The following is a 10,306-nucleotide window of genomic DNA, read 5'->3' as shown; positions in this document are numbered from 1 at the left end:
TCCACCAGGCGTCTCTTTCTCGTCGCAACTAGCGTCGTCATGGCACACACACTCACACGCGCGATCCCGGACGAGCCCCCAAAAAGTGTTACGCTCCGTTCGCTATTCGTGTCGCGCGCACTCACGAACGCGTCCGCGTACTTCCGGGATCGCAGAAATAACCACTCTCGTTATACAAAAAGGAACTCGGGTTTATTTAAACTCAGAACGGAATACAAGAAAGTTCTGGGAAACCGGACCGAACGATTCGAGTCACCAGATCAATCTGACGGGCGGTAATTAAATCAATAATTCTATGCGTCCCCGTTGTCAAGGGACGCGCTTCGGCTTGAAACTTCTGCGGAGCGAAGCCAATTTCAGCCCACGAGAACGAACGTCTCGGCACGGGCGAGCGGGCGTAACAATATTTACAAATTTACACTTTAATCGCGAATTGTTATACACACCCCAGTCGCCGGATAAGATATTTGAATCACATCTTCAATATAAGCCATTATATAGCAGTTATGTAACAAAATGTATGTAATAAGCCGTATGTTTGCAAAGAGAGACTGTGCTCTGACTCGAGGCAGAGCTCAATTTATAGGGCATCTAAAAATGAAGAGAGAGAGTTGTACGTGATTTATTATCTGTGACATATTATATTATCAAAAACTAGCTATCATGAAACAATAATCTTCTACTTACCGTTGCATCTTGCAATCGCGAGTGGATACTCTGAACCGTTATCGAATAAAATAAGAAGCGAGGATGCGCGCGATTTATCTGCGGCGTATTATGTTACGCAAAAATAATTCTCGCGAGAAAAAAGACAGCTATTGAACCGCTATCAAACATCGTTAAAACATCTTTTAAAATAACTATCAAACAACTATTAAACAACTAAAACGTCTTTAAAACAGTATTATATTAGCAGTAGCAATTTTTTTAGAGCTTTATGGAAACCTTCAAGCCTTATTACAGATAATAAAACAATTGGTCCTGATTGCATCATAACATTTGCGTAATGAACAAGGTTATGATGTTTTGGTTTTAAACATTGATTTGAAAAGTCTGCAAAAGAGTACCATTTTTGAGGCCGTCATTTTCAGTTTGCTTTTTGTTGCAAAGTCATCACTAATACGGGGTGGTTTGCAGACTGTAATTGAGTCCTGACAAGGTAAAATCACCAATATTAATAAAATGTGATATGATTGGAATCATATCATAGTGAGCGATACCTTCTCTACGATATCATGCATCATGTCAACATAAATATTATCTAGTACATGAAATGAAGTAACTTCGTTAAAAACACACTCTTCTTTGATTCCGGTGAATGAACTATTTTGTAATGCTACATCAGAAATATAAGATGCATGTGTTCTGAGAACAGATTTATCTTCAATACATGTAGTTGCAGAAATATTACGATGTAATTTGCAAAACCTACATGAATAATTTGCTCGGAAATTTTCAATAAATCCGCACATGGCATGAAGACCTAAGTTGTCACCAAGTAATAATCCTAGTACAAAGTATATTTTATAAGTGTTACCATTTACATATCAATTGTTATTCCAACATGTTCTAGATAATTAAGTTCCTCAATCAGAGGTGCAAATGTTTTCTTGTTTCCATATTCTTTACGGTTTTGAGATTTGAACAAAAGAACTAAAAAGAAATTCTCCAAACGAGATATACACTCAGGCGGCAAACACAGTATATAGAAATACACTCCTCCAAGAGAAGCAGAATGAGAACCTAAAGGATTGTTAATTTCCCAATCATCATAATATTCAAAGAGTGGTAAAACTATATCATCACTGTTGAAGCTTTCTCTTTTACGACGCCAAAGTTTGGATTGAATAAAGTTGTTAACATTATCTGATTTTTCAAGTAAATTTATATAATTTATTGTTGCGGTAAAAGCATCAAAAAATTCAAAAAATTTGTTTAACGTTTGCCTTAAAGGAATAGCCACAAACATCTTTAACTTTTTCAGCAATGGATGTTCCAATCTTTTTACGTGTTTTTCGTTTACCTATGTAATATTGAACAGGAGCTATATAGTTGCCACAAGACTTAAAATATCTCATCCGTTGATATTCATTTCTAAGGTGATCGAATTGATTTTCTAAACAATGAAACATTGATATGATATCTTGCACTGTTTCATTGTTACAATCAACCACATATTAAGATGTGAAAGAACTTTTTCTTTTAAGATAGAAATGTGACCACTCATAAGAAATGTAGAGCTATCCTCAATAATAGATTGTATATGTTTTTGCGGAATTAAAGATGTGCTGTATAACTTTGCAACAAAAGCATCACTATGTGTTCTTACAAGAGCTAGATTGAAATTTGGTAGGAGTTATCGCTAATAAAGAATTATCCCTACTACATTCTATCGTTATTGTATTATTATTATTATTTATACTAACATTGTTAATAGGTTCACTAACAATTTGTGTGTCAGTAGGTTTTATTAATACCTTACAAACATGTTGCTCCAAAGCAGGCAAAGCAGAAAAATTATGATCAGATCCAAGCAAGTGACATCTCAAAGAATTCCATGAAGACCACTTTCGGTTGCATCCATCTTCACCGCATTTAAAAATTGTTAATGAACCCATATTATGTTTAATGTTAAAATGTATTAATAGACCGTTTACAGAGATTGCGGTCTTTTTGCATAGAAAACATATAGGCATGATGCAATCAGGATATTTTTAGTAACGAATAATATATATTTTTAAAGTATTTTAAATTTCTGAGTTGTTGCTAAAACAACAGCAGTAAACTGGTAATTCTTTTGCCTGTCCCATGCAGTTTCAAAATCGTACACAGCTCTTTGCAAAAACATAAAGGCCTGCCCTACTTCAAAAGGGTATCGGACATTTAGAGCATTACAAGACTTCAAGATAAAGTCTACGGCCTTTAATGGTGTTGTTAGTTATATATTGAAGAGTAATCAGACATTACTAAGTCTACATAAGTTTATTATTTTTGTTTTTGAGATAAGCGCTATATTTGTGTCTTTACTTTCGATACTCAATTCGATATTATTTTCGATATTCATAATCGATACCTTGGTCGAGTCTTTCTCTTTATCCGCTGTATTGTTAAGAGGTAACACATTAAAACAAAAGCTCGTAATTTCATTGTAATTCTGGCCTTTATTATTTGGATCACACCTCATATCTTATCAGGTGTCTCCATTTCATATCTGTACTTATTGATTACAACAAAACATTGGGTAATCTCATCGAAAGTAGGCCCAACTATTACCGCAATGGGTTGCAAAGTCAATCCAAATGAATGTAATTTAACCGTTCGCTCATGTAGTTTGCTTCAAGATCAGCAATTGTCTACAAAAAAAATAATTTTATAGAATACGCATGATTTACATAATTTTATTTTAATATAAAGTTTTTATTCTGCATATAATGTGTGTGTGTGAAATACACAACATATTGTATATAAAATAAAATATATTTTTATTTTAATGCTTACTCTCACATGTAGAAGAAAGCCTTCCTCACATTCCTCTCTTGAGGGTCTCCAATTTCTCGGGTGTCCTTTTTTAACCCGTTATCACGGGAAATAAATGAGGTAGCAAGGATAAAGTTGCAACTAAGGAACCATTTATTCAGATAAAGATAATTATAACAAAGATATTTTAGCTATATTAAAGCTATTTTGAATAGTCACAATATTATGGCAAAGAGTATCAAATATCCTACCTGCCGTTGAAACATCATCTAAACGTTTTTTTGCCTTAGATTTTACTTTATCAATTATAAAGGCAAATAATTTTGGCCAAGCCAAATAAAGCTTTAAATTGCATTCTGGATACAACGTTTCAAAATCTATTTCTAATTGAAAGTACATAAAATTAATAGATTATAAATACATTACACATATATATGTATGTAAAGGTAAAGTCAATATTGTGAGAAGTGATGGTATCGGTCATTTTAAAGAAAATTGTTCATACAAACGAGTGTTCTATCTCGGAAACTGTTAGAAATAGGACATTCGTTCGTATAAACATTTTTGCTTAAAATGACCGATATTTCATACAATAGTAATCTTATCTTTGGATACACCTTGTATTTTGTAGTAAAGTTTAACATTTTCTTGCATATGTAAAGTATTTATTAATAATTTTGTATGTTTTGTATATACAGGGTGCCCCAGAATTTTTGGTACTTTTCTCATATTTAGATAGAGCGAGCCAAACTGAGTCGAAAAGTCATGTACCATTTTGCAATTTTCGCAATAGTTGACGAGTTATTAATGATTAAAAATCGACGTATTAGCCCTCCGCCAAATCCAAGCGCGCGGCGAGATGCGGCCGCTCCGCAGATACGTGGAACCCCACTTAAAAAAAAATGATTTTTCAATACAGAAAATAATAGTATTTCGTTTGTAGTTAATTGTAGTGAATTTACTTTTGTTTGTAGTTGTACCGTTTGCGTAATAGTTGCGTGTGAACAGTTCGCCAACTGTTAACTTTGTTAATAATCTATATGGCCTATGTGAAGGGTGTTTTCATAACGAAAGAATATTTATAATAACAAATGTAATCTTATAATAATTTTCCTAATGTGAATAAAACGACAGAGAATCAATAGTTTTATATAATATAGTATAAAGATCAGCTTTTTCTTGGTTGTTTCTGGCCCATTTGCGTTCGGATTTCCTAATAGGTGGGGCGTTAACAATAGGTCTTCTAATACGTTTGGTTGCTCTCCAGAAAGAATAATTGGTATCCTTATCGGCTGAAAGTCCTTGAAGATACCTTGCTATATCTCTTGGTTTTTGATTTCATATGTAAATCTTTTTAGTTTATAATTTATTCTATTGAAAATAGTTTTACGCTCAGGATCTCGTGTTTTCTGCTAGTTTCTGCGCGCTTTCTTTTTTTCTTTAAGCATTTCTTTTATTTCAATAAAACGATTTGTTCCGGATGTTGTTTGTTTAATGATCGGAGTATTTGCTTTAGCTGCTTGTTGAAGCTGTTCTGTAAATAGTTTTGCTTCATTTTCAATCTGATCATATGTTTTGAGCGGAACATTAAAGGTGATATTTTTCTCAAGATAGGTTGAATAATTTTTCCAGTCCGTTTTCTTGTTGGTTAGGGATTGGATGCGCTCCTTATATATGATTGAGTCACTAACAATAAGTGTTAAGATAACCGTACGCTAGCTTTTTGCAGGCGGGTGTGTGTAGTTGGCACCCCTACTTTAAAATTTGATAGTTCTGATTAGAGTTCCAGCTTTTTTTCGAAGAGTATAGGAGTATTTTTATGTTTATAAAAAGAGTTCCGGCCATTAACACTATGAAAAAGGCAATTAAAAAATGGGCTGCTAACTTCACACCCAACTTTAAGACCGAATAGTTCATCTGAAGTATTTTGACGACTAGAGTTCCTGATAAAAAAATTTTTTTTGATTAAAAAAAAAATGAAAAAATCTGATTTTAAGCCAAAATAGTTTTAAGTAGCTCATTTGATTCCTTTCGAAAAGTTCTAGAGTTTCTGATAAGTAAAAGTTCCAAAACCTTAGAATTGTTTTAAAAAATTATCATTAAATTTGCGCAAATGGCAAATGACGTTCACGGCAGACTTCGAAGTCAAATATCTTTTTAACTATAGTGACCGGATCGTTTTCGACCATAGAAATTCCTTTCAGAATTCTTAGAGTTCTATTCAAAAAAAGAACTCTTATCAGAACGTCTAGAACTTTAAAAAATTTTTATGCGGACTTAGTCGAATTTCACGCGTTGCGTTCTCGAAGTCGAATATTTTCTTAACTATTAGCCATTAAGACGTTAATATATTATGTCTTGCTTAACATTTAAAAATTAAGTTAAAAGTACCAATACCCGGACATGTACTTATATCTGGACATCTTTATTATTTATAAGTAAAATGCGAATCAAAATCAAAGATAAAAATATTTTTTCTTGTAGTTCGAAACTTTAGTTACGGTATCCAAACGTTTATTTCCATAAATTTCTATTTTTTTAAAGGTATCCAGACATAGGTACGTGTCCAGGATTGATACATTTACCTACTCTTAAGTGTCCGGGTATTGGTACTTTTATACCTTAATTGAATCTGAAAATTAAATAATTTCCCTCCGCACGAGCCGAAATAATTAATAAGATATTTTTTTTTATTATATGCAAAATAAAGATAAACTTTATATTCTACAAATTTAGATATTGTGTTAGACATTTAATCATTTTTAAGTGGAATTATTTGTTCGAATTTTCATTAGAGAATTATAGATAATTTGTATATGACAATTAAAATTAAATCGATATAATTAATTGCATCTTTAAACTTATCAGTTAAATGAGTTTTGATAAATGATAGCATTTATCTTGTGTTTTTACTAAATCTAGAATTTATTGGTACCTACAGCATATGATGAATAGTTCACAAAAAAGTACTTTTTAATGAAAAGTAGCTAGATTACAGTGGATGTACTGAATAGTTCGAGCTTGTGAAAATATCGTTTTGTTAATGATACCACGTAAATGTAATTTTCAAAAAAAGGTAAAAAAAAGCGCCAAGTACACTTTTATACAATTTAATGATACGCGAGATTCACTTACGTGTACAAGTTAAACGTCTATTGTTTTCTATTTTGTATACATTGAGTATAATTATGTATTTTTTTTTATATTTAAAGGCGTATATTATATCATCGGTTGAAGTTCGGCCGAATCTGTTTAGCCGAAACGGTCGTTTATTATAAGTTTTAATACGATATCGTAACACGCGATTTAGCGTAAAAACGTGAACTTTCATTACCGCAGAGAGAGAGAGAGAGAGAGAGAGAGAGAGAGAGAGAGAGAGAGAAAAAGAGAGATTCTAAAAATCTCGAGATCCCCAGTGTATATGGATTTTTACAAAAATTTAACATTGTAATGACTTCACGCATTTTTATTTTTTGATATCCCTTTTTTATATTTGTAAAGTGTGTACAAAAGAATGGTGCACGGAAAGAACGGTTTTGCTGAAGTATCTAAAAATTTAGCTAGATACAGATATGAAAATAATTTTGTTGCATCATTAAAATAATTATGTAAAACAATCAAACTGATTACTAAAATATCAAAATTTTTTACAGCATTATCATCATACTTCAACGACCTACTGTAATTATTTTAATGGTGCAACAAAATTATTTTTAGACTGTACTTATAATAGTTAAATTTTTAGATACTTCAGCAAAACCGTTTTTTCCGTATGTGTAAATTAAGGGCGTACATTTCCATGATGCGTGAATAAAAAACTCTGCAAGTCTCTGGCTTTCGTTTGCACTTCACAAAACCGAATTTTGTACCCGTACTATTATTATCAATAATTTCTGCGTGGTCAACGTTACTTTGTACATGAGCGTGAATAAATTGCATGTTATCTTTTTTAACCCTAGGTATACATAGTCTTATTTTGTCTATACACTTATACACTGTGGGTCTCGGAGACTTTATCCACATTTGTCATCGTAACTTTAGTAAAAATGAATATCAGTTTATTTATTTATTTTTTTCCAATCGATCGAGAATCGATCAAGGAATAGGCTTATAATGTATAAAAGTCGATACAATTAAAGAGTTCCGAGATATACCTACGAGTAAAAAGAAAAGAATTGTTTTGCTGACGGCACCTTCTAGTTTATTCTTATTCTTACTGATACTGATTTACCTTTCTCAAGTCACCCCACGTGTGTATTCTTCAGTAATAAAGCTCTCTTGTTTATACGTAATTAAGTTCGTCAGTTAGGCAACTTATTCATCACCACCTCAAGTTCTGCGTGATAGTGATATTCGTCACAGGCTATGGGCCCAGCACGCTTCCACTGCGCGAGGAAATAGCCAGGCGTGACGAGGTTACGTTCACGTGAAAGGTGCGGTGGAAGCGTAAGTGTATGCACGAAGAGTGATAGTGATTCATTGACAATCGTCCGAAAAAGCCAGCAAGCGAAAAGCCGACATGGATACCGATCGAAGCCCGATCACGAAATTCGACGGCAGCAACTGGCAGCGGTGGAAATTTCAGGTCATTGCGGTGCTAAAAGCCAAAGATGTTTTCAAGCACGTCAAACAGGACATCAGGGAGCCGGAAAATTGCACGAAGAAGAAGTGGTTCGATTGGTCGTCGAAAAGGAACAAAGCCATGGCCATCCTCTCAAGTACAATCGCCGATGATCAGCTGGATCATGTGATCATCTGCACAAAACCATCGGAAGTATGGGCGACGTTGCACTCGATCAACGAGCAAGCGTCAAATGCATGCAAATCAGGGCTGCTCCACGAGTTCTTCACGTACTCATACCAGGAAGGAGACAGCATGGCGTAGCATGTAGCTAAGGTGAAAAATATTGCGGCGAAGTTGCAAGCTGTGAAGGAGAAGCAGAGTGAAGCTGCGATCGTCAGTAGAATCATCTCGACGCTGCCTGGGCGGTACAATGCGTTCGTGTCGGCATGAAATATGCAGAAGAAAGCGGACAAGACACTTGTGAATTTAACAGCAAAGCTAAGCGAAGAAGAGATGACTTACGTACAGCGGGATAAGACGTAGGCGTTTTCGGCGAGCAAGGCGCGACCGGCCAAGAAGAAGGAAGGCACTCGCGGGCGATCGGCGGGTGAAAGCCGGGGGAAGTTGCGGAAGTACAGAACATTTCAAGCGTGATTGTCCGAAAGTCAAGAAAGGTAAAGAATAAGCACAAAAGAAGGAAAAACAAAGTCAAGCAAACAGTCAGACGAAGGGTGAGACGGACGCGTCTGCGTGGTCGGCGGAAATCGGTGCGGAGACAATGGTGTCAAGTGCCGGGGACAGCTGGATCGTCGATTGCGGAGCGACACATCACATGACACCTCGTCAGGACTGGTTTGAGACGATAAAACCATATAGCGCAAAAATCAAAGTGGCTAATGAGAGCTTTGCGATGGCCAAGGGACGCGGCAACGTACGGCTGGAGTTATTGTACAAGAGTAAGTGGACGAAGAAATTACTTTCTGATGTATTGTGGGCATCAGAGTTGCCCAAATCATTATTTAGTAGCGGAGCTGCAGCCGATCGCGGCTGCAAAATTTTTTCAAAGGGAAATTGAATGACATTAGGCAGTAACGGCAAGGTCATCGGTGAAGCCCTCCGGAAGAAAGGAAGTTTGTATCAGCTCAACGCGCAGGTGGTGAAACCCGAGTACACGGCATATGCTTGCGAGACATCCGCGAATGGTGAAAAGGCAAGCTCGGAGCTAATGTTGGCCCATCTCAAGAAGATGCGTAAGATGGTGGAAGTTGGTCTGCTCAACCTGAAGATACCGGCTAAATCAAAGTTGTTCTGCGAAGCATGCATGTATGGTAAATTGACAAGAGTTACGTTCAAAAGTCTGGAAGAGAGACGCTGTTATTTGCCTGGCGAGCTCATTTACTCAGATGTAAGTGGCCCACATGAGAAATCCATTGAAGGAGCAAGGTGGTACGTCCTGTTCAAAGTCGAGGCAACCGGGTACAAGTTCGTATACTTCATGTGTCAGAAAAATGAAGTGTTACAAAAGTTTAAGCAAGTTGCAGCCATTGTGAAGGAAAAATTTGGCAGACCGGTGAAGTACCTGCGCTCAGATAAAGGGACCGAGTACGTCAATAAACAGTTTGCAGCGTACAAAACGGGATCGAAACACAGCTTACTGGCCGACATTCTCCAGAGCAAAACGGACGAAGCGAGCGCGACAATCGGACGATTGTTGAAGCAGCAAGGGTTGGATTGCATGTCCTCGGACTTCCAAAGCGGCTGTGATCGTGCGCCGTAGATTGCGCTGTCTACACACTAAACAGGACACCGTCGGAAGGAGAAGATACTACACCATTCGAGAAGTGGACACGAAGCCCGCCAAAGATTGATCACCTCCGAACATTTGGGTGTGATGCGTATGAGCAAGTCTCAGCTCAACACTGGAACAAATGGGAGGCGCAGGTAGCAAAACGGGTGTTCATCGGCTACGAAGGTGAGGGACCCAATTATAAGTTATACAACCCAACATCAGGGAAGATCACCGTCTCAAGAAATGTGAAATTTAACGAGACTAAATCAACTCCAATCGGTGGTGGCGAGAGGCACGGATGGCCTTTGATCATCGAGGAAGATGTCGACCCTTCAGATGAAGAGATTCAACCTCAGCAGACTGCACAAGGACCAAATTTGCGCGACCGGTCAGCGTTGCGGCCGCCGGAAAGGTACCAGTTTCAATTTGTGGAGGCTGAAGAGCACATGGTAATGCTCAGTGAACTGGAAGAACCG

The 10,306-nt window shown here is 36.4% G+C and overlaps 1 pseudogene; it reads right to left on the bottom strand.

The window, feature by feature from the left end:
- Positions 1-2,737: 2,737 nt before the first annotated feature.
- On the bottom strand, positions 2,738-7,507 carry LOC143894905 (uncharacterized; annotated as a pseudogene).
- Between the last annotated feature and the right edge of the window lie 2,799 nt (positions 7,508-10,306).

Source organism: Temnothorax americanus, unplaced genomic scaffold, assembly GCF_048541705.1.
Source record: "Temnothorax americanus isolate GAGA-0224 unplaced genomic scaffold, ASM4854170v1 Scaffold147, whole genome shotgun sequence".
NCBI classification, from domain to species: domain Eukaryota; kingdom Metazoa; phylum Arthropoda; class Insecta; order Hymenoptera; family Formicidae; genus Temnothorax; species Temnothorax americanus.
The sequence above is the reverse complement of the archived record's forward strand: the minus strand, read 5'-3'. Positions and strand labels throughout refer to the sequence as shown.